At 50.2% G+C, this 5,268-nt stretch overlaps 1 protein-coding gene across 1 annotated transcript in view; it reads left to right on the top strand.

Moving 5' to 3' along the window:
* Nucleotides 1–4,390: 4,390 nt before the first annotated feature.
* SHROOM1 (shroom family member 1) overlaps nt 4,391–5,268 on the top strand; it is a 19,104-nt gene continuing 18,226 nt past the window's right edge. Inside the window, exon 1 of the mRNA XM_057383735.1 lies at nt 4,391–4,523. The gene's annotated coding sequence lies outside the window, so the exon portion shown is untranslated. The remainder of the gene's footprint in view (nt 4,524–5,268) is intronic.

Genomic DNA, 5,268 nt, shown 5'->3' with positions numbered 1-5,268 from the left:
GTCATGCAGAAGGATTAACTCCTCTAGGAATTATTGGATTCTAGTGAAAAAATAATGAATATGTGCCTGTAACAACACTGGCTTAGTCCCCTGCCCTGCGAGCTGGTGGTCACTGGGTAGGGCAGCCACATCTGTGAGGCCTGGGGCTGATGAGATCTCTCAGGGATATTACTGAGTCCATTAGGCTGCTGTGACTTGGATGGTTTTGGTGGCTAAACCCCAGGATTTTTATTTTTCYTTGATATCAGAACTGACCCAGTTCCACAGCGAGGGCCTGCACAGCCATCTGTGTCCCAGCTGATGCCAAGGAATGAAAATAACCCCGAGAGGTAACAGCCCTAAAGGGAGGGTTTATGGGCAGCATTTGCTGTTTGTGCTGCTTCCCCTTTGGACTGCGCTCTCCAGCACCTGGTGAAAGAGGCTGGAAGGCAGAAATGCTGGGAACAGCCCTGCCCACTGGGGGTGGATTTATCCTGCTTTATKGGGCCCAGACAGGGATGGGGCAGCACATTTGGGGCTCTGGGAGAGAAGGGTCAACCCATGAGAAATTATTTTAGTGTTGAGTTTGTGTGCTGKCCCTGCTGCCTGTACACATTTCTGTTGTGTTGGCACTGTCCCCTGGCACTGAAGGGGMAGKGGCAGAATTTGGGGTGCCAGGGAAYGGGGAGATGACATTTTCCATGGTTGTGCTGATCATTGATATTTGCAGCTTTTATCCAGAATTGAAAGYTCCTGTCTGCAGGAGCTGCAAATGAGTGCAGGGCACATCCCAGCRCAGTGCAGATTAGGCAGAAAATCTGTAAAGTAGCATTAGGATGCAAACTTTGGCCTATAATCCTAATTCTTGCTTTTCTACTCWCAGMAGTTCTGTGCAGCAACTGTGGCMGTGCTCAGAAATGAAATGGCAACCACTGTCATTGTTATCAGGAGTGACATGAGGTTCTAGGAAAGCACCAGCTGTAAAAATTCAAGGCTTCCCCTGAAAGTCTYAGCTTTCAATTAAGAAATCCACCATGTATATCAATATTTCTGGGTGTRAAGAAAAGTTTGAAAACACATCAGTATACTCTGAAAACTTAGGTACCAAAGGACAAGTAAAATGAACCTCAGCTCTGTTGTTTTTGCAAAATGCTCTGTTTGTTTGAACTCTTGGCCCTGTTTATTATTGTTACCATAAGTTTGTCAGTTGCAAACCAAAGCRAACTTTGTGATTTATAGATCTCCTGAGAATACTTTGGGTATTTCCTAGTGCTGATGAGTGGGTGGTGGAGCTCATGGCTGGTACAGGGGTGAGGTTTCTGCCTTGGTGCTGTCACATTCTCTGGAATTAACGTGTTCCAGTGCTTTTAATTGCCAAGAGCAGCTGCAAATTCTCTCTTGAGGGTGTCCCCATCCCATCTCAATCAYTATTAAGCATCTTACCTGTGATTGAATCCAAGGATAGAGCAAAGGGCAACTATTAACCCCAAATGTACARCACTTCACATGGAAGCAGTAGGGAGGTTTCATTGCTGGTTTCTGTGACACAGGATTCACTGGACAGTGGGGCCCTAAAGGAGCCCTTCCCTGCTCCCTGTGAGCTCTGCCCAGTGCTGGTTTTTATGACACAAGGATTTACTGGACAGTTGGGCCCTAAAGGAGCCCTTCCCTGCTCCCTGTGAGCTCTGCCCAGTGCTGGCTTTTGTGACACATGGATTTAGTGGACAGTTGGGGCTCTAAAGGAGCCCTTCCCTGCTCCCTGTGAGCTCTGCCCAGTGCTCCACGAGTGAGTGTGGCTGCAGAGCCCTCTGGAATCCAGCCTTGGAACAATTCACTGTGAGACACACACCATTCGAGCTGCAGGCCATGTGAAACATTTAATAACTTATTCACACGGCAGCTGGTTTGTCAGTGAGGAGGATTTGGAACACGTGATTTATGGTTGGGGATAATTTTGTGATTAGTGAATGKTATTATCACACTCACAGTGCTGTGTGCTAGTGCAAGTTACTGGTGACACTTGCACTGGTTTAGAGCTCAGATTTGGTGGCACTGTGGTGACAGGGCTGTTTTCCCAGGGCTCTGCAGTTTTGCAGTTTCAAGTGAATTGCTGACACTGCACCTCACAGAGGCTTTCAGCACCCTCAGCTTAGGGGGGGGTTGTGTTTGTTTTCAAGAGTCCTACAGTTATTAATGAGTTTATCCTGACAAGAGTGTGGTAAGGAGAGAGTTGTTCATCCCCAATTCACACACAAGAGACACTTCATTTAAGGGCCTTGAACTTGGATGTCTGCAGAGCTCTCTCACAGAGACAGAAGTCAGGCACTGTGCTGCATCTGGAAAAGTCTGGACACTCTCAGTTCTGACATCTTGAAATGTCTTTAAATATCCTCCTTCTGTAAGGGCCAAACCTCACAAAGACCTGTAATGAATCCCAGAGCCAAACCAAACTCTCCACAGGGAATATCTCTGCTGCAGGGTTCAGCTGTTGGTGTCCTGGGAGAGGAGGAGCTGCTGAATTAACCCTCTGAGGTGCAGGGTGGGAATGATGCCTTTGAAAATTCCTATTTTCTCATGTGGTGTGCTGGAACCTTGATTATTCYTGCAGGACTGAGGCCAGGCTTGTCTGCAGCGCTGTCCCAAACTGTTCATTCTCTGACAGACCTGCACAAACATTTCAGTGGCAAAGGGAAAGCACAGAGGCTCCTGTGCACAGGAGGCACCAGCTCTGCCCCCAAACCAGAGCCCTGCTCATCACCTGGCACCAGGATTGCTCAGCTTTGCCTTTTTCCCACACTGCAGGGATTTTTTCTCTCATGTCTCAGACTGCTGGAAACTCCCCTCACCTCCTGTTGCAGAACACTTGATCAGATACCAAGTGACTGCTGGGTGAAAACAGGATTAAATGCAATGACTAAACACTGGATTAGTTACTGAATAACTTCCCAGGAGCCCTTCTCCATACTTGGGGAGTTACTGAACACATGTGCAGGTGAAAAGGGAATTGGGCTGTGGGATGGCCTGTTTCTAAACAGGATTTTGGAGAGAAGCCTGTGTGGCTGCTCAAAGAAAAACTTCAAATATGGATKAAATGAATCATCAGTGAATAGTATTCCAGAGGTTCTTCAGGCTCAGGAGAAGCAGACTGAGACTTTACCAATAAAATTATCCCTGTTCTCCTGCAGTAACCCAGATCCAGGCTCTCTGCACTGGCACTGGCACAGCCTGGCTGGAGAGCAGGGTGAGGCCAAGCACAGCCCAAAGGCTCAGTCTGTTCCCACTGAAAACACTTTTCTCTGTCCCAACAAGTGAAAAAACCATAGCCACAGATGAGCAGATTATTTTTGTAGCAAATGTGGAAGGAATGCCCAGTTTTCCCTTAAAAGACAATRCATAACAAATCATAGAGCTGTGGCCTGCATGGCATTATCCAGCTTAGTTTGAGGGAAAAAATAGTGGCACAAAATCAGCTTATTTTTTAAGCCCAGCTGGAAACTAGTGGAATTCATCTCACCAGATAAGGCCATTATAAAATATATCAGGCTTCATCACATATATTTGGAGGCAGAAAGAGTTTATTGCGGAGGCTTGAGTTGATTGAGATCACAGGACGCAGATGAAAGCCTCAGTCTGTGTGCCTTCTGTGCTCTTTTATRAGAAAAATACTTTAAAATCATTTAAAAGCCCCACAAACAAAACCTGCAGCATATAAAACACAGCTTCAGAGTTGCCTTGAGCTGCATTAACTTTACTGTACAACGCTTTCTGTCTCCCCCACAGAAAAAAAAGTACATAATCTTTTGAGAAAATGAAATCTAACTGCTTTGTTAGATTAAATCTAACTACTTCCAGTTGGATTTAATTAGTTTTTGTCTAGCAATGCTTCTCTGGCAAGGGCTCTGGGCCAGCACGCTGCCGTGACCCCGGGCTGGGGACAGCAGGGACAAGGTGAGGGATGGCATTCCGGTGGGATGCACAGGGTGCACGGGGTTTTAGGGTGGAGAGGCCTCACCTGCTCTCCCCTCCGTGGCCTTGGCAGCATATTCATGGAATTTTTCAGCCGTGCCCACGTGGGAGCCGTGGCCGGCGGCCAAGAGCTCAGGCAGAAACGGCCCCGTCGTTAATGATTGACTGGTGAGATAATGAAATAGCCCAGCCCWCGGTTTGCTTGCTTTCCTTCGGCACCGCCACTGGCCGGCTGCTGTGCTCAGGGGGCCCTAAAGCAGGGCAGTGTCCGGCCGGTGACAGCCGCGATGCCCGCGGAGCATCCCGGCCATCCCGGCGCATATCGGAGCATCCCAGCGCATCCCGGTGCATCCTGGCTGTTCCCGGCACATCCCGACGCATCCCGGCGCATCCCGGCTCATCCGGCTCATCCCGCCCATCCCGGTTCATCCCGGTTCATCCCGGCGCATCCCGGCGCATCCCAGCGCATCCCGGTTTATCCCAGCGCATCCCGGCACATCCCGGAGCATCCCGGTTCGTCCCGGCTCATCCCGCTCACCCCAGTTCATCCCGGTTCATCCCGGCGCTCCGGTGACCAGGTGAGAGCCGGGGATCGCCTCCGCCGCTCGGGACAGCGCTGACAACTCTTCGGGCTGTGATTCCGCACCAGTTCTGCTGCGCTGACTCCCCGAGCTTTTCCGGAGCGTTGGTTCCCGTGWTTTAAAGAGAATATTGGCGGTAGAAGTTTTGCTGTGTGTGCTCGCTGTGAGCACTCCTGCAGCCTGCTGGAGGTAACCCTCTGTGCGAGGAGTCCCTGCCCATGGCCCGGGGCGGAAAATGGATCAGCTCTAAGGCTCCTTCTCACCCAAACCGTGTTGTAGTCCTGTGATCCTAAAGAGAGCAAACAGCCTCTCAGTGTCCGTGTGTTTTCGATGCCTTACCTGGTACACGCCGTCTCCAGCAGCTGCTGKGCTGTTTGTGTGTTTGCTTTATGCAAGAAAAGAATGGAAAGAACATTCTGGTCACTCTGCTGCTTATGTGGTGTTTGCTGTGAGTCTGGAGAGCAGCGATTGTGCTGGCCCACAGTCTGAGTCGCTGCTCCTTAGCCCGTGGGTCAGGGCAGAGTTTGGGGAGGGGTTCTGTGAGATCCTGCCTGCAGACCTTTGGGGCCGCAGTGCGTGCTGGAGCTGCTCACTCATCTCTCCTGATGAGCAGATTTTCCTCCATCTCAGCAGAGTCCCCTGAGCAGCTGGAGGGTGCCACACACCCCTTGGACCTCACTGGGTTTGGGGCAGAGTTTGTGTGATACGTGGCTTTGGGAGATGCACTCGGCCATGCTGGGTA

Source organism: Malurus melanocephalus, unplaced genomic scaffold, assembly GCF_030028575.1.
Source record: "Malurus melanocephalus ecotype Western Australia unplaced genomic scaffold, MMel_1.1 scaffold_657, whole genome shotgun sequence".
In the NCBI taxonomy this organism is placed as follows: domain Eukaryota; kingdom Metazoa; phylum Chordata; class Aves; order Passeriformes; family Maluridae; genus Malurus; species Malurus melanocephalus.
The sequence above is the reverse complement of the archived record's forward strand: the minus strand, read 5'-3'. Positions and strand labels throughout refer to the sequence as shown.